Genomic DNA, 19,340 nt, shown 5'->3' with positions numbered 1-19,340 from the left:
GGCTCAGATCATCAGCTTCTTATAGCAAAATTCAAGCTTAAACTGAAGAAAGTAGGAAAAACCACTGGGCCGGTAAGATACAATCTAAGTCAAATCCCTTATGAATACACAGTGAAAGTGAGGAACAGGTTTAAGGATTTAGATTTGGTGGACAGGATGCCTGAAGAACTATGGATGGAGGCTCGTAACATTATACAGGAGGCAGCAACGAAAACCATCCCAATGAAAAGGAAATGCAAGAAAGCAAAGTGGCTGTCCAACGAGGCCTTACAAATAGCGGGGGAGAGAAGGCAAGCAAAATGCGAGGGAGATAGAGAAAGATACAGGAAATTGAATGCAGATTTCCAAAAAATAGCAAGGAGAGATAAGAAGGCCTTCTTAAATGAGCAGTGCAAAGAAATAGAGGAAAACAACAGAATGGGAAGAACCAGAGATCTGTTCAAGAAAATTGGAGATATGAAAGGAACATTTCGTTCAAAGATTACCATAATAAAGGACAAAAGTGGTAAGGACCTAACAAAAGCAGAAGACATCAAGAAGAGGTGGCAAGAATACACAGAGGAATTATACCAGAAAGATATGGATGTCTCGTACACCCCAGGTAGTGGGGTTGCTGACCTTGAGCCAGACATCCTGGAGAGTGAAGTCAAATGGGCCTTAGAAAGCACTGCTAATAACAAGGCCAGTGGAAGTGATGATATTCCAGCTGAACTATTTAAAATTTTAAAAGATGATGCTGTTAAGGTGCTACACTCAATATGCCAGCAAGTTTGGAAAACTCAGCAGTGGCCAGAGGATTGGAGAAGATCAGTCTACATCCCAATCCCAAAGAAGGGCAGTGCCAAAGAATGCGCCAACTACTGCACAATTGCACTCATTTCACATGCTAGCAAGGTTATGCTTAAAATTCTACAAGGAAGGCTCAAGCAGTATGTGGACCGAGAACTCCCAGAAGTGCAAGCTGGATTTAGAAGAGGCAGAGGAACCAGAGACCAAATTGCAAACATGCGCTGGATTATGGAGAAAGCTAGAGAGTTCCAGAAATACATCTACTTCTGCTTCATTGACTATGCAAAAGCCTTTGACTGTGTCGACCACAGCAAACTATGGCAAGCTCTTAAAGAAATGGGAGTGCCTGATCACCTCATCTGTCTCCTGAGAAATCTCTATGTGGGACAAGAAGCTACAGTTAGAACTGGATATGGAATAACTGATTTGTTCAAAATTGAGATAGGAGTATGACAAGGCTTTAAATTGTCTCCCTGCTTATTTAACGTAGATGCAGAATTCATCATGCGAAAGGCTAGAATGGATGAATCCTGTAATAAAAAAATTAAGGTTGATACGGAAGGGGGGCATATTTGTCAACCCCCTTCCCAGAAGCCTTCAGAGGGTTCAAGGCGATGACCTCAAGGGCGCCCGGCCCTACATGCGAAAGGCTGGGCTGGATGAATCCGAAGCCGGAATTAAGATTGCCGGAAGAAATATCAACAACCTCAGATACGCAAATGACACAACATTGATGGCTGAAAGTGAGGAGGAATTAAAGAACCTTTTATTGAGGGTGAAAGAGGAGAGCTCAAAATATGGTCTGAAGCTCAACATCAAAAAAACGAAGATCATGGCCACTGGTCCCATCACCTCCTGGCAAATAGAAGGAGAAGAAATGGAGGCAGTGAGAGATTTTACCTTCTTGGGCTCCATGATCACTGCAGATGGTGACAGCAGCCACGAAATTAAGAGACGCCTGCTTCTTGGAAGGAAAGCAATGACAAACCTAGACAGCATCTTAAAAAGTAGAGACATCACCTTGCCAACAAAGGTCCGTATAGTAAAAGCTGTGGTTTTCCCAGTAGTGATGCATGGAAGTGAGAGCTGGACCATAAAGAAGGCAGATCGCCGAAGAATTGATGCTTTTGAATTATGGTGCTGGAGGAGACTCTTGAGAGTCCCATGGACTGCAAGAAGATCAAACGTATCCATTCTTAAGGAAATCAGCCCTGAGTGCTCACTGGAAGGACAGATCGTGAAGCTGAGGCTCCAATACTTTGGCCACCTCAGGAGAAGAGAAGACTCCCTGGAAAAGACCCTGATGTTGGGAAAGATGGAGGGCACAAGGAGAAGGGGACGACAGAGGACGAGATGGTTGGATAGTGTCTTCGAAGCTACAAACATGAGTCTGACCAAACTGCGGGAGGCAGTGGAAGACAGAAGTGCCTGGCGTGCTCTGGTCCATGGAGTCACGAAGAGTCGGACACGACTAAACGACTAAACAACAACAACAACACTGCAACAACAACAACAACAACAGCACCTTAGGGACCAACTAAGTTTGTTCTAGTTATAAGCTTTCGTGTGCATGCACACTTCTTCCTATAGTGAAGGGTAGTAGGAGATGGTAGTAGGAGTACCCTTCTGAGAAAAACCCCAACCCACCCTCCCATGATATACAAGGGTCTGGTGACATCTGTCTCAGTGTATCTGAAGAAGTGTGCATGCACACAAAAGCTTATACCTAGAAGAATCATAGTTGGTCTCTAAGGTGCTACTGGACTATTTTTTAAATTTTTAATTTGGGGAGCAGTAGTTCCTTTGGTGGGGGACATGTCCTGCACCTCCTGGGGTCATTTTCCCACCCTTGGTCCCCACCCTGCACTCGGCTCTCACCTGTGGCTTCCAGAAGCTGTCAGCATGCAACAGGGGTTCCAGCAACGGCTTCCACCGGCCGGCTAAACCAGGTGAGGAAAGCTGATGGGTCTCAAATCCTTGTGGGGCTGGGGAATTCTGCTGCACCTGAAGTCAAGCCCTGGTGGATGGAGAGGAGGAGAACAACCGTGAATCCCACAGTCCAGAAGGCAGATTCTGCCTGTGCGGAAGAGGAGGAACGTGAAGGGCAGGTGGGGCACGTCCACCTGGAGGCTTGTTATCTAGTCCCAGGGTTACTCTGACCTTGAATTATATATAAATTATAGTATTGAAATCCACCTGCCCCCACTTCATATTCTGATATTACTCTTCTCTGTTTGTCTGTTTCTTACTTGAGTGCTGTTTTGGTATGCTAAGTCAGGGTTTTACTGTAAATTAAGTTTTTGCTATTTTTGGGATCCTGTTATGCTTATCTGTCTTCAGTAGTAAATTTCTCAGCTGAATATTTTGCTGCCTCTGTGTTTTCTCCTACTCTGCTAACTATACATCGATCATTATGGAGGAGCAAGATCTGCAACCTAAACCCATAAACAGCCTCGGCCCTGTGGACCTGAAGGAGCATCTTCACCCCCATAGCTCAGTCCGGACAGGGAGGTCCGCCTCCGAGGGTCTTCTGCTGGTTCCCTTGCTGTTAGAAGTGAAGTTCCAGGGAACCAGGCAGAGGGCCTCCTGCCCCATGGAATGCCCTCCCTTCAGAGGGCAAGGAAACAGGCAACCATCTGACATTTAGAAGACAGCTGTATCAGGAGGTTTTTAATGTTTGATGTTTTACTGTCTTGTATATGTAGGGACGCTGTAGGGACGCTGGTGTCGTTGTGGGAGCCCAGAATTTCCTGATCAGAAGGTTGGCGGTTCGAACCCCCGCGACGGGGTGAGCTCCCGTTCCTCGGTCCCAGCTCCTGCCAACCTAGCAGCAGTTCGAAAGCACGTCAAAGTGCAAGTAGATAAATAGGTACTGCTCTGGCGGGAAGGTAAACGGCGTTTCCGTGCGCTGCTCTGGTTCGCCAGAAGCGGCTTAGTCATGCTGGCCACATCACCCGGAAGCTGTATGCCGGCTCCCTCGGCCAATAAAGCGAGATGAGCGCCGCAACCCCAGAGTCGGCTACGACTGGACCTAATGGTCAGGGGTCCCTTTACCTTTACCTATATGTACTGTAAGCTGCCCAGAGCGGCTGGGGGAAAACAGTAATACTATAACTTCTACAGTGGTACCTCAGGTTACAGGCGCTTCAGGTTACAGACTCTGCTAACCCAGAAATAGTACCTTTTGTTAATAACTTTGCTTCAGGATGAGAACAGAAATCGCATGGCGGCAGCAGGAGGCCCCATTAGCTAAAGTGGTACCACAGGTTAAGAACAGTTTCAGGTTAAGAACGGACCTCCAGAACGAATTCAGTTCTTAACCTGACGTACCACTGTACTATTATTATTATCATGTGGTTTTTTGTAGTTATTTTGGAATTCGTACTGCAATATTAGCTTACGAAATGTTATGGGTGGAGAAAATCACAGGGTTGCCGTAAACGATAATCCCACCCACAAACTCTCATTCACATACAGTCTATAAATTTGGGAAGGTCACACACCTCACCTGTGCTAATACTGGCAGTCTTTGGCCTGTACAGGCACACCCTGTGTGTAGAGCCTCCAGCCACAGGCACTGTCTATCATGAAAATGGGTCCTTTGACTGGGAAGATTCATGCAGTCGCTGTCATCGGATGCTGAAGGATTGTATCTCAGCTTATCAGTCACTCTGACATTGCCTACAAAGAATAAGAGGAACAGAAATGCTTTTGAGGTGCAACTTCTGTATCAGCCCTGAGAGCCATTCCATGAACTCTGCACCCCTGTTTCTGATGACAGGTGTACATTATCCTCATCCTCAGTGGAAAAGGCACTTAAAGATGGAAGCCTGAGAGAGAGGGAAAGGTTTCTGGCTGCTTCCTGGGTGGGATTGCGGAAACCAAGAGCCGCTTCTGAGAAGGCCTCTCCCCTCCCCTCTTCCTCTGGGGATTTCCTCTCCTGTCCAGGGGACCAATGGTTGGACTGGGCAGAAGCACTGCATCTGGACAGGGCAGGGGGTTATGGGGTGGAAGGAGGATGGAGATTGCAGGAAGGAAGGGGTGGGGGGACAGGACCCCCACTTTCCAGGGATCCCTCTCTGGTCGCCTTGAAGGGGTCACTTCCTTGCCCCGGGGGTGCCCCCTCCTACCTCCGCCCTTGGCACCCCCTGCACCCAGAGTGCTGGGATCCTGGCCCCATGGAACGTGCCTGGGGGAGCTGGCGGGGGTCTCTGGGTCCTTACCCCCCTCTCCGCCCCCCGCTGCCCCTTTACCTCTTTGTCCTGTTACCAGAAAATCCGAGGGCTCCCTTGGACAAAATCAAGACACCAACCAGAGCAACTTTGAAGCAAATCAGCAGCCTTTAGGCTTGGTCTTTATTGAAGAAAAGACTGTCGCGACAGGGTCTCCTGGCCCCCTCCTCTCCTCCCTCTGAGTCTGAACTCCTCTCTGCCCCAGCCTCTTCCTGCTCACCAAACCCTGTTTCCTCCTCAGCTTGCAACACCTCCCCTCCTGGTCTGCTCCCCTTTCTCCCTCTATCTGCTCATCGCCATCCCACCACCAGTCCCTGGGTTCTGAGCCTTGTGGACACCTTCTTCCCCAGCTGGCGCTCCCCCCCCCACCCCCCGCATGACAGCAAAAGCAGCCACAGCAGTAAAATCAGTGTGATGGTAATATGAACTGTCGTCCTCTGGCAGGAAAACTCCCGAGTAGCATGATTGAATAAAAACTTCTAGGACTATGGAAAAGTACTGTATTCCCCAAACCCCAGAATAAGCAGGAGCTCTGGGGTTGCCCCATGAGGTTCAAGAGTGAAGATGGGCCTATCAGGAGACTTCCCTGGTACCTGCAGTCCCTCCACTCCCCTCTTGCAATTAGGCTTGCGGGGAAATCACCCATTAACTTACAGTATTTCAAGTTTTCTTCAGAATGCTTAGGAGGCAGGGATGAAGTTCTGGTGAAGAAGCAATGTTTGGAGATCATGCGGTGGGGGGGGGTGTGACAGAGTTTGGTGCAAAAACCGTCTTGCATGCTTGAGTAGAGCAACTCCAGGGCATGAGCCAAGTAGCAGCAGGGTAGGGGCTGTGAGGAGAATCAGAACTTACAGGGTTAAACAGTTCTGTGTGACCTCTCACATTCTGAGGCGTGGTTAAGTTCACATACGGGAATCTTACTTTGTGTGTGAGTTTCCTTTCGTTTTTGGCTGTGAGACGAAAGAATGTCTGCTCTCTCGCCGGGCTGATTTATGATGTTTTTCTTCTCATTAAAGGCTGTTGGAGATTAGCAAGAAACCTGCATTCAGTCTGATTTATTATCCACACACAAGGAAACACTTTTTGCCGCTGCAAAACTCTGCTAAGCACTCTGCTAAGAGAGCTAAGGGAGCTCGTTTTTTCTATTGGCACAGACGTCCATCGGCACAGCAGAAGTGTGCCGGGCGCCATCTTATCTCACAAGGGGCCACATGTAGAGCAATTCCCACACTGAGGTCAAAAACACACCCAGAGGCAGCAGGACTTCTTCAGTAATAGTTTACTGAGCTTTCAAAGCATACAGTTCTCACTGGGTCCCCAGTGAGGCACAAAACTTAGCTCCTGAGAGCAAATCCAGTTTCAGAAGTAAAAAAATACAGCATGCAGGATATCTAAGGATGTGTGTGTTTCGCTTCCTGTCGTCTGGGAGGGAAGTCAGGAACTCGGCATCTGCAGGGACTTCACGAAGCAAAGCTTTCTGCCGCTGCTTGCAGGCACATCCCAGAAACACACACTGTAATTCGCGGTGTATTGCCATATCAGCTGTTCTTCAAATGTGCTCTAGAAACCGGTATTGGACCAGATATCAATATCTAATCTTCAATCACCACCAGCAAACCAGATTCATCCTCTCTATCAAAAGGTACTTTACCTATTAGATTATACTCACATTGTTTGACATTGCCTTCAATATTTCATTGCTGTTCAGTTTTACATATAAACACAAGAACTTCAAATACACATCGCGTGTTTAAGACTGATTTCCTGCTGAGTTCATTGCTGAGAAGAAAGAGTGGACACAGAAAGGAAAACATCCCGCACTCCATACATCTAAATGGGTTCTTCCATGGGAAAGTCCCTGGATGTTCCTTAAACACTCCATTGTAAATAAATCACTTTTTGCAATCTTTTCATTTAAACTGCTTCTCCTCTTTGAGTTTGTTGATGGTTTGAAGGGTTTCACTGCTAAAGTTCTTCCTGTCCGTGAGTCTGCTGATGTAGGACTTCCACTAGGATTGAAACTCTCAACTTTCCTGATATTTAAATGGCTTATCTTTTGTGTGAATTTGTTGACATAAATCAAGCATTCCACGCTGACTGCAGCTCCTACCATCCGCCATACATTTAAACAATTTCTCCCCTGTGTGTCTGCTGATGTTTTCTAAGGTGTCCATTCTGCCTGAAGCTCTTTCCGCACTCCATGCATTTAAATGGTTTCTCCCCTGTGTGAGTCCGTTGATGCGTATTGAGGTGTCCACCCTGACTGAAGCTCTTTCCACACTCAATATGGTTTCCCCCCTGTGTGAATCCGCTGGTGTAATTTAAGTTCTTCATTCCGATTGAAGCTCTTTCCGCACTCCATACATTTATATGGTTTCACCGATGTGTGAGTCCGTTGATGTCTTCTAAGGTTTGCATTGAAATCGAAGCTCTTTCCACACTCCATACATTTATATGGTTTCTCCCCTGTGTGAATCCGCTGATGTGTTCTAAGGTTTCCATTTTCACTAAAGCTCTTTCCGCACTCCAGGCATTTAAATGGTTTCTCCCCAGTGTGAGTCCGTTGATGTATATTGAGGTGACCACTCTGACTGAAGCTCTTTCCACACTCAATACATTGATATGGTTTCTCCCCTGTGTGAATCCGTTGATGTGTTCTAAGGTTTGCATTGAAACTGAAGCTCTTTCCACACTCCATACATTTAAATGGTTTCTCCCCTGTGTGAGTCCGTTGATGTATATTGAGGTGACCACTCTGACTGAAGCTCTTTCCACACTCAATACATTTATATGGTTTCTTTCCTGTGTGAATCCGTTGATGTGTTCTAAGGTTTCCATTGGTACTGAAGCTCTTTCCACACTCCATACATTTATATGTTTTCTCACCCATGTGAGTCCGTTGATGTGTTCTAAGGGTTCCATTCTGACTGAAGTTCTTTCCGCACTCCATACCTTTAAATGGTATCTTCCCTGTTGGAGGTCGTTGATGTGAACTATCTGTGGTCATTCAATGAAGCACATTCCGCATTTTAATTTCTATTCCTAATGAAACGAAAGGTGCCACATTCCCTGGAGTTTTGACTCTCTTCTCCATCTCATTCTTCAGAGTGGGAGGAAAGGGAATCCTGTTTTGGTTTCAAGGAAGAGAACTAAAGGAAAGAGAACACATCAAGCTCCATTAGACCTTCTCCTATTTCAATGTCTCCTACATTCCCTCACCTCCTACCCATGTTCCCAATTTTTAGGAACTGAAGCTGCTATGTCAAATGATAGTAATGAACGAGCAAATTTCAAAATCCTCAATCAATGTTCATAAAGCAGCACGATTTTTTAAAGAATTATGTGCTGTCTGATCTCGTGCCTGTCTTCTGATGCAGGACTATCTGAAAATGACACTGAAAAGCAGGATATTAAAAGCAAATAGATAAACTGTCTTAGTGGAATATGTAGAATTGATTTATTGATGGACTGAAGTTGTGTTATTTCTGAGGACCTCCGGGTTAGCACCATCGGTAATGGCAGAATTCCTCTGATGGGAGGAATTTGCTCTGTGGAAATCGGGTCTGGCCGCCGCGGCAAAGGCGGAGACCCTTTAAAAATCACACGCAGGTGAAGCATGTGAACGTGGGATTCGGCAGGCACCCTTTGCACCTCCCCTACTCGCGGGGAAACTCTGTTTCAGGGATCTGGAGCGAAGTGGGGTGAGCGGCGCGGTGCTTCAAATCGACTGCTTTTTTCACGTAGTGAAGCTGCACAGCTGTTGCCGGAGAGCGCTGACTTTTTCCTGTGGACAATCTGATCTAAAAGCAACTACCCGTGAGTAAAGTGAAGAATTGGACTTTTAAAAAGTTTTAATTTGGTACCAAAACGCGGAGGCTCAAAACAGGAAGTCTGCCTTCCCCTTTTGTAAAGAGACCAAAGCAAAGAGGTTGCAAGCTAGAGTCTTGGAAAGCCTATTGTAAATGATTGAACTTCCAGCAGTAAAAGAAAAATTTTAACCCCCCCTCTTGGAAGTGGGAGAAAAGGGGGGAGGATTTGGACTGTATATATACCTGTGGGAGAGAGTGAAGGAAGTTATATACCACCACTCATAACCTGGAAACGGACTGCTAAATAAGACTGTTGTGCATTGGAACGTTCAGTGACTGAATAGAACGTGTGTTGACAGCTAGCAAAATAAGAGAGTTACATTGTTTCAACTGTCTCCGTCTGAGTTTAAAAAGGAGTAAAAGTATCCGAAAACTGAAACTAACTTTTAACTGTGTTTTTTAAAACTGTGTTTTTAAAAAAACTTTTTAAAAAGTGGCATTATGGATCAATACAAATAGCAACTGTTTCCCTCTAGAGGAAACTATTGTAACTGCTACAAGAGCTAGATTAGGGACTTTCCAGCTGAAAAGATAATAACTGTCTGACTGTGGGACTGACCTTGGATTTCTCAAGTGTTATGGCAGATTCAATCCCAGAAAAAACAACAAGGTCTGGGAAGACTTGGCAACAAACTAGGAGAGCCTCAGCATCTGGCCCCCCTGCTTCCTCTGCGGCTGTACTAGCACATCCCAAACCAAGAGGAATGTCATCAGAAGAGGCCTTAGCGCTTGCATTAAGTAAGATAAATGCTTCGTTGGAACAGCTTAATAAGAAAGCGGATGCTGCAACTATTAAAATTGATCTAAATACAGAAAGTCTAAATAATTTGGGACAAAAGGTGAATACTAATACAGAATCTATTGAGAAACTGATACAGGAATCTACTTTGATACGGCAGACCGCAGAGGAAGCCAAGGAAAAAGTAGCTGCTGTGGAAGGTAAAATGACACAACTGGAAAAAGAGAGAGTGCCAGTCCTACAGAGGCAACTTGAGGACCACAAGTTGACGCTTTCTATGATTGAGCTTAAGGAAAAACAGACAAATTTGAGGATCAGAGCTTTACCTGAACTGGAGAAGGATAGTTTGATAGATTTTCTCATGTGGATTTTTGGGACTTGGACTTGGGGCAGGAGGACTTTGAAATTGTGAGGGCCTTTAGACTGGGAAGAGGAGGGAAGAAAGAGAAGAATAGAATAAGAGACTGTTTGATCACCCTCCAAACTAAAGAAGAGAGAGATAAAATTTTGGGCTGGCATTACAAGAAGCCTTTGGAAGTACTACAGTCAAGAGTGGAAATATTTAAAGACATCCCGAAACATCTTTTGGATCTTAGGTCCAATTACGGTGATTTGGTTGCCCTGCTGAGAAAGAACAAAATCATTTTCAGGTGGGAATTTCCCCAAGGTCTATCCTTCAGTGTCAGGGACCTGCCATTGGAGCCAGAGGCGGAGGGAAGGCTCCAGAGGGATTCCGGAGAGGGTCCCAGCAGGCAGAGAGGCAGCCCATCTGCTGGGGAAGGAAATCAGCATAATACCAGTGGAGAAGGGGGGCGGATGGGGGAATTGGAGAGGCGGCTCCAGGACTCTTCACCGGAGACCAGCGGACAGAGCACGGGTGCTCCGCTGCCCACACCCTCCCTGCGCAGAAGACTTCCGCGCAGGGAGAGTAGGAGGAGACTTGGCGTCAAAGAACTTCTTTGCTGGAAGAAGTTCAAGAAATGCCCACTGACGGATTCTGCCAGCGACTGAAACAGCCACGAAGTGAAGGGGCTGTCCAGACAGAAAGGGTTCAACCAGGTAACCTAGCCAGGAGTGGCGGCAACTTACGCACGAGCAACCCCTATAACCATTACATTCAGTTTCAAAGGAAGGAAAATAAAAATAAGATCACTAGAAGACAAAGTAAAGTTTTTGAATAACTACGAAGAAGATGTGCAGAAGAAACTTGGAAAAGAGCCAAGAGCATCGGACAGAAGATCACCAGACAGAGGACTATAACAAAAACCATTGGACAGAAGATCACCAAAAAGAGGAATAGTGGACATAGCAACATTATCCTTTGGACTGGACTGCCCAGTGAACGTGATACCAACACTACCAACAGAAGAAGAGCAAGCATTGGGTGCAGTTGGAGGAAAATCAGAGTAATCCATTCATGGCATTGCAAGTATTAAGCTGGAATGTGAATGGACTGAACTCCCCGGAAAATAGGAGGAGAGTTTTTCATTTATTGAAAAAGGAACAATTGGATTTGATTTGTCTACAAGAAACATATGGGATAAGGCTACATAGGAAGATATTGAGTAATAAAAGATTGGGCCATGAATTTATCTCGTCAGATAAAGTTAAAAAATTAAAAGATTTAAAAATAGAGTGTGAGACTGGCTCCATTACTATCAAATAATGGAGGCATACAATATGGATAAAAAACTGGGCTTCCATGTGGAAAAATCAAATTTGGAAATAGAATTGTTAGATCCCAAAATTAAGAATTTGTCAAGAATGTATAACTTGCTGTTGAAATGGAACACTCAGGATGAAACGGTGAAATAATATTATGATGGCTGACTGGGAACAGTTATGGACCACAGGTATGAAGTTCACAGCATGTAATGCCTTAAGAGAGAATATAATGAAAATGATTTACAGGTGGTACATGACACCAGTCAAGCTTGCAAAAATATATCATTTGCCTGACAGTAAATGTTGGAAATGTAAAGAGACTGAAGGTACATTCTTTCACCTTTGGTGGACATGCCCAAGGATTAAGACTTTCTGGGAGATGATCTATAATGAAATGAAAAAGGTATTTAAATATACCTTTCTGAAGAAACCAGAGGCCTTTCTCTTGGGCATGGTCAGCCAAAGAAGGATAGAACTTTCTTTATGTATGCAACAACAGCAACAAGAATACTCATCGCAAAGTATTGGAAGACACAAGACTTATCCACCCGGGAAGAATGGCAGATGAAGTTGATGGACTACATGGAATTGGCGGAAATGACTGGCAGAATCTGAGACCAAGGAGAAGAGTCGGTGGAAGAAGATTGGAAGAAATTTAAAGATTACTTACAGAAATATTGTAAAATTAATGAATGTTAGAAATATGTTGGAATGAAGTTACATGGCTTTAGCAGAAATGCTATAAAGAATTAAGTACAATAGATTGTAAATGGTTTAAAGGGAAAAATAAGGTTAGAATGTATTAAGATAAATTATAGGACAGAAAATTGAGGAAGATGGAAAGGATTTGCTGAAACCATTAATTGAAGTGGAATACAAAAAAGGGAGGTGTGAGGAAGTCGCTGAAACAAGAAAATGAAAGATAATATTGAAAGTATTGGATGTGTTTTCTTAAATGTTTTTGTTTTGTTTTTGTTATGTTTATGTAGTATTTTTCTTTTTGTAGTGTATTGTATTGTTTTGTTATGTTTAATTCTCTTTCTTTTCCTTTTGTAACTTTGGTACACTCCCTCACTTTCTCTTGAGTTATCTTCAGGAGAAGAAAAGGCTATGGAGGAAAACCTACAGAAATCCAGAGTGGACTCTCTAAGATGGTTGGATGGTGTCCTGCACACCTCCTTCCAGCAACTCCTGCAACCAAGCTGGTGCTTAAGGTACTTCTCTGCTTTCCTTGGGACCATATAAGCCAGGCTGAGAAGGGGGTTTTGTTGTCTAGGCAGCCCTGAACCCCCAAACACACTGTCCAGGCTCACAATGCTTCTAACACAGCAGTTTCAGGCGGAGAAATGAGCTCAGACCTGTGTATCAAAATCTTTCCAATGTAGAATATGTAAAACAGAACTGCTGCTTATATCATACATCAATTAAAAAGGATTCAGAATATTTGTCTTTTGAAGAAAAGACCACCAAGTATCTGATGGCCCCTTCAAAGCTAATGAAAGTCTTGTGCCTGGAGCTTTTGGGGGTGCAGGACCAGGAAAGCTTCTGCCACCATTATCCTTCCAATCGGGATTCAGGCCTCATCATGGGACTGAAATTGCCCTGGTTGAGCTGTTTCCTGGTTCTGCTGGATCTCTCAGCGGCTTTGGAGACCTTTGACCATGGTATCCGTCTGGACCTTCAATGGGAGCTGGGGGCACTGCTGTGCAGTGGTTCCCTTCATTCCTCCTGGGCCATGTCCAGAACGTGGTGTTGGAGAATGAGTGTTCTGACCCCTGGGCTCTCACTTGTGGGGTGCCTCAGGGCTTTGTCCTCTCCACCATGCTTTTTAATATCTATATGAAGCTGCTGGGGGAGATCATCGGGGCTTTTGGCTGGGTTTTCACCCATATGTGGATGATACCCAGCTCTTCATCTCTTTTAGATTGGAACCAGTGAAGACAGAGAATGCCCTGTGTTGGTGCCTGTACGTGGTTTGAGGATGGATGGTGCCTAACAGATTGAGCTTGAATCCTGACAAGACAGAGGTACTGTCCCTGGGGAACAAGGGGTGGGCAGGTGTGGGGGACCCCCTGGTTCTGATGGGGTAACTGTGCCCCTAAATAACCAGGTGTGCAGCCTAGGGGTCATTTTGGACTCACAGCTGACCATGGAGGCGCAGCTCAATTCTGTGTCAAGGGCAGCTGTCTAGCATCTTCATCTGGAATGCAGGCTGAGACCCTCCTTCCCCGCACACTGTCTCACCAGAGTGGTGCATGCTCTGGTTATTTCCGGCTTGGACTACTGCTATGTGGTCTAGATGGGACTCCCTTTGAAGGTGACCCAAAACTGCAACTGCATGGGAGCAGCGCCGAGACCACATATCACTTCCTCTAAAGGATCTTACCTGGCTCCAAGCAGATTTTCAAGCACATTTCACACTGTTGGTGCTGACCTTTAAAGTGTCATGGTTGCATTTTCCAGGCAAAAAAAAGTATTGATCTAATGCAGGCTTCCTGAAACTCGGCAGTTTCCTTTCTGCTGAGAGCTGGTGGTGGGATAAGTTGCGATGAGGTTATGAAGAACCTTTCTTGTTTTGGGGAACCAGATGAAGCTGGTTTAAACTGGAGTGAGCCAGGCTTGTTATCCAGTCCCAAGGTTACTCTGACATTTAATATAAATTACAAGGCCGAAAGGCGCCTGGTCCCACTTCCTAGTCTGCTATTTCTCTACTCTGCTTGTGTGAATCTTAGTTGAGTGCTGTTTTGGTATGCTGAGTTAGGGTTTTACATAAGTTAAGTTTTTGCTATTTTTTGGATCCTGTTATGCTTCTTTGCCTTCAGTAATAAATTTATTTGCTGAATGAGATTGTTATGGAGCAGCAAGATCTGCAACCTAAAGCCCTCAACAGCCTCAGCCCTGTAGACCTGAAGGAGCATCTCCCCCCAAATCTCTCAGTCTGGACAAGGAGGTGGTCCTTCGAAGATCTTCTGCTGATCCCCCCCCTCCCCCCAGAAGCGAAGTTACAGGGAAGCAGGCAGAGGGCGAGGAAATGGGCAACATTCTGACATTTAGAAGACAGCTGAAGGCAACCCTCTATCGGGAGGTCTTTAATGTCTGATGTTTTACTGTCTTTTCTTTGTACTGGAACCAGGCAGTGGAAGAGAAACTTAAAGATGGAGGCCTGAGAGAGAGGAAAAGGTTTCTGGCTGCTTCCTGGGTGGGACTGCGGAAACGAAGAGCCGCTTCTGAGAAGCCCTCTCCCCTCCCCTCTTCCTGGACAGGGCAGGGGCTTATGGGGGCTCATGGGGTGGGAAGAGGATGGAGGCTGCAGGAAGGAAGGGGTGGGGGGACACGACCCCTCACTTTCCAGGGATCCCTCTCTGGTCACCTTGAAGGGGTGGCCGATTCCTGGGTGGGAGGGAGAAGCCAAGGCGGCCCCTCCAGAGATTCCCCACAGGAGCCACTATGGATAAGTCTCCCCAAAGACTGGTTTCCTATCTCCCCCCCCCCACCATTCCTGCCTTTCCCTGCCCCAGGGATGCTCCCCTCCCCACTTCCTCGACTCCCTCCGTCTGTCCCAGATTCTCCCCTGAACCCAGAGGCCCCCCTTGGCGCGCCTCAGCCCTCATCCCCCATCTTTCCATCCTGAGGGGCCACTGCAAGATGCACAATTTAGGGACGGGGGGGGGGTCTCTATCCAGGCGTCCCTCATGCCCGTTAACCCTTTCATGGCCCGCCTTTATCCGTGCGGAGCCCACAGGGCCCCAGGGATGCCTACGGGGGGAAATGGGGCAAGGGGGTCCTTGTGGGGACACCCTGCGTAGGCTCCCCATGTCCGCCGCTGCCAAGGCGCCTAAGGGGCCAAGGAAAGCCCCCTTCGCAGCACACGTGCAGGGATGCAGGCCCTTCCCATGGGGCCCACGAAAGGCGCTCTGGGGAGCTGGCGAGGGTCTCTGGGTCCTTTCCCCCCCTCTCCGCCCCCCCCGCGACCCCTTTACCTCTTTGTCCTCGCTCTCGATTCTCATTTCTTTCCTGTGTAGCAGGAACCCCCCCACCCCAATCATTCTGTTTGTATAAACTACACACTCACACACTACATACGCCACATTTCTGTTATAAATTCATAGAAAATCAACCATACATCGGATTTGCACTGTTCCATTTTTATTTTTCTCCATATGACAAGAACTAACAAAGGGGGGTGACTTAGTCCTGGTCAGCCATAATCCCTTCACTGTCTCAGCACATACACAGGAGCCCTGCCCATGCCAACCCTGATGATCCCAGACAGAAGACAATCAAGATCACAAAGAACTTGCATATGGGAGTGGATTCAGCATGGACTGGAACAAAGGACACTGATCAGATCTTCCCTCAGGGGGCAGGAAACTGCAAACTCCCCTTTGTCCTCTGGAAAGTACTCATGGGGAGGGGGAAAGGAGGAACCAGCCAGGTGACAAGACACTCAGGTTACCACCAACTCCTCCCTCAGCCCCTCCTTTCTGTAATGTATGCCTCCCTCAACCCCTCCTTTCTGTAATGTATGCCTCCCTCAGCCCCTCCTTTCTGTAATGTATTCATGATGTTTCTGGGGGTGGGCTTGATCTAGAGGAGGGGAATTTCAAAAGTTTTTATAAGACCTTGCACACTATTCTTCTGGGTCTTTCCTCTCTCCTGCACGTGAGGGGAATACCCTGTTGCAACAGTTCAATAAAGGCCAAGCCTACAGGCTGCTGTTTTGCTCCAAGTTATCCTGGCTGGTGTCTTTGTTTTGTCCAAGGGAGCCCTCGGATTTTTCCTGTAACACCTGCAACATCCACGGGGGGCGGGGACCCTCCTCTTCGCATCCTCATCCCCTTTCTGAAAGCGCGCTCCCCTAGAGCTACGCTCAGAGCAGCAATCCGGCGTAGAAGCTCCACTTGCAGGCGAAGCAGGGAGTTTGGGAGGGGGGCTCTCTCCCCTCATTCCGGAAACAAAAGTCGGAGGAGGAGGAGAGAAGGAGGAAGAGGTGCAGCGCATTGTAGAGGGATTTGGGGCTGTGGGCGCGGGGTGAGAGGAGGATGTACCGGGAAGGGAGGAATTGGGGGGGGGAGGAAGGTTTCCCCCCTCCCTTCTTCGCTCAGGGGATGAGGAAAGAGGGAAAGGGGTGATCCCGGCAATCCATTTGCAAAATGCGGTCCCCCCCCTACAATGTTTACATTGCAAAATCCTTCCCTCCCGCCCCCACGCCATGATCTTAGATCCATTCCATGTTTTAGGTATTGGTGCACATTGAGCAGCGGGTTGGACTCTGTGACTCCTGTGTTACGGAGAAAATGGGGCCCCGACACCCAGGTAGAAGTCCTCCCTTGTGTCTCCGTCAGAGGTGACACAATGAGGCCAGGAAGAAAGCAAGGTCAGCTGTTGATCTGTTTGCGTGCAGAGCTCCCCCCCCCCATGCGAGGAGTGAAGCAGCCCAGAACTAAAGCGCGATGCAATTTCTACACCCTCAGATAGTAGCCCCCCCCCCGTCACAGAGAGAGTACCCCAAAAACATCCCCGGCTGCGTCACAAAATGAGTTGAAATCAGATCAGACTCCGAGTTCGTGTTTTGGCAACGTGACAAGTCAGTCTGTCCGTCGGGATCCCTGAGGATTCCTGCTCCCTGCCTTTTCCTGGCCAGCCTGAGAGATCACTGGAAAGGGCGGATTTCTTGACTCCAGAATCCACCATCGCAGACCCCTTTCATTCAGGCCTAGAGATCTGCTCTTTGGACCAGCCTGCTTGGATCATGTGGATCATCACTGAATCATATGGATCATCACTGGATCATCCATGATGTCATACCCATCTCACGGAGGGGGGGGGGCTCAGGAAGAATCTCCTGCCACGTGACTGGGGGAGTCTGGGGGCTGACTGGGGTCAGACAGGGCTGCTGTTTTGCTCTCCTTACTCTTTCAGCTCAGGTTTTCCTGGCAGAAGTTACATTTCATCAAGAAATGGGTGGATTCATTGAGGGAACGGGGCTAAGCGGAAGCATCAGTTGCAAAGAGGCAAATGTGTGTACTTTGTTACCACCCAGTGAGTTGTGTTGCAAAGGCCATTTGCAGAAAGGCTCCTATTGTATCACCTGCGGCTACATGCCGGAGTTTTGGTCTTTTTGCGGAAATGTGTCTGTGTAAATGCACTTATCCCCGTGCATTTATAATGGCAAGACATTAAATCCCATGAGATCCACAAGCACCAAAAGCATAAGCCCACATAGGAGTCCAAAAGCACAGAACGAAGCAGCCCTTAATCCCTGCCTAGCTAGCTGTCAAAAGCTGGGTGTCTAACAACAACAACAACATGTTTTTTGTACCCCACCCATCAGACTGGATTGCTCCAGCCACTCTGGGCAGCTTCCCAAAGAATAGAAGAAAACATAACCCAACATGAAATATTAAAAGCTTCTCGATACAGAGCTGCTTTCAGGCGTAGGGCTTTCAAGGTCAGCACCAACACTTTGAATGGTGCTCAGAAACGGATCGGGAGCCAGTGAAGATTTCTTAGGACCTGTGTTCCAGCAGGGACCATGTTATGTACTGAGTTGAATAGGATCCAAACTACAGCAGTCTGATTGGTCCTAGAACAATAGGATCCAAAACACAGCAGTCTGATTGGTCCTAGAACAATAGGATTCAGAATGCAGCAGTCTGATTGGTCCTAGAAGAATGCAGCAGTATGATTGGTTGGCAGGAACCACCCAATCATTCTCCAGATAGAAGTGAATCCACAACCTGATTGGCTTACAGTAGAATTCCGGAATTAGCCAGTCATGTGCAGCCCATTGTGTAAATAATGTATATAAAGCAGATACTTTTAGAGGGACTTTCATTCATTCGTCCTCACCACTATGAGCTGAATAAAGAGCATGAAATCACTTTGCGACTCTGAGTATATTTCAGACCAGCTGTTAGGGGGCCCAAACTGAAAGTATCCCTTGCCGGAGGTAATCCATAAACCTCTCCTCCTCCATATTCTCGGGAAGCCATTGGTGCGCGATGCTCAAGAGTTGGGTGCGCTCGGCTTGCCAAGGGTTAAACGGAAACGAGCCAGATTCCTAGACAGGGAAGGCAGGGTCCTCCCGAGCGAAAGCCCAATCCCTCCCTTTCATGCAAGAAGTCGGGTGTGTGGGGGTCCCGTTTTTTTCGGCTCTGCAGAGGCTGCCTGGGGGCGCCTGCTGGCATCCGGTGAGTCTCCTCTCTCCCAGGACAGGGCCCGTGGGGAGAGCGGGGGTCCCAGCGCTGCATGGCAAGAGGGGGGCAAGTCAGGGCGGGGAGGGGCGCAGGAAGGCGGCAGCTCTGCTCTTCCTTTGCATGGATGCGCTGCTGGCCCCTTGGATCCAGGAGCAGGGAAATGCATGCAAATAAACCCCACTCCGATGTATGGATCAGTCCCCTTGTATAACAGAGGTTGTCTGCGGATGGAAACATTCGGACATTCGTTACCTAAAACCTCACCGGTGCAAGGAAGGAAGGAGGGAAGGAAGGGAGGGAGGAGGAAGGGATGAGAGCAGAGAAGAGAAGAGAAAGCGCTTCCTCTTGCAGGACAGAGTAAAACCTGTGGAACTCCCTCCCACAGGAGGCAAAGGCCACCAGTAAAGCTGGAGTTATAAGAGGAGGAGGCCAATCTGTGGAGGAGGAGAGGGCAATGGGAGGCTCCTCTGCTGTGTCTCCCCTATAGGGGGCAGCCCTCTGGCCTGATCCTGAATGGCTCATTTTCTCCTCCAGTGCTCAGTTCCTCCAGATGCAAGCGTGGCCTCTGAGATTGGTGTGGGTTGGACTGGATGATCCTTGGGGTGCCATCCACCTCTATAGTTCCATGAAAGCACCACTGGAGGTCTCACAAGCCAAGGCATCCAGAGCAGGAGAGGTCCTGCTGGAAAGGAAACAACCAGTGCAACTGTTTTAAAACATGAGTCCAATGTGTTTGTTGTAGGGAGACTCAGTGGGGAGGGGTAGACCCCTGGATGCCGCCTTGATCTCCTTGGACAAGGAGGTGGGAGAGAAATGCCCTTCATAAAGAGAGGCAGCCCAGCCAATC

At 47.4% G+C, this 19,340-nt stretch overlaps 1 protein-coding gene across 1 annotated transcript in view; it reads right to left on the bottom strand.

Annotated features, from left to right (window-relative positions):
• LOC309351816 (uncharacterized protein) overlaps window positions 1-3,482 on the bottom strand; it is a 151,986-nt gene extending 148,504 nt beyond the window's left edge. The window contains exons 1-4 of the mRNA XM_081879828.1: window positions 3,231-3,482; window positions 2,913-2,942; window positions 2,668-2,806; window positions 1,553-1,644 (exon numbers count right to left, since the gene is read on the bottom strand). The gene's annotated coding sequence lies outside the window, so the exon portion shown is untranslated. The remainder of the gene's footprint in view (window positions 1-1,552; window positions 1,645-2,667; window positions 2,807-2,912; window positions 2,943-3,230) is intronic.
• Window positions 3,483-19,340: the final 15,858 nt, after the last annotated feature.

This window comes from Podarcis erhardii, assembly GCF_964252035.2.
Source record: "Podarcis erhardii genome assembly, chromosome: 10".
Lineage (NCBI taxonomy): Eukaryota > Metazoa > Chordata > Lepidosauria > Squamata > Lacertidae > Podarcis > Podarcis erhardii.
The sequence above is the reverse complement of the archived record's forward strand: the minus strand, read 5'-3'. Positions and strand labels throughout refer to the sequence as shown.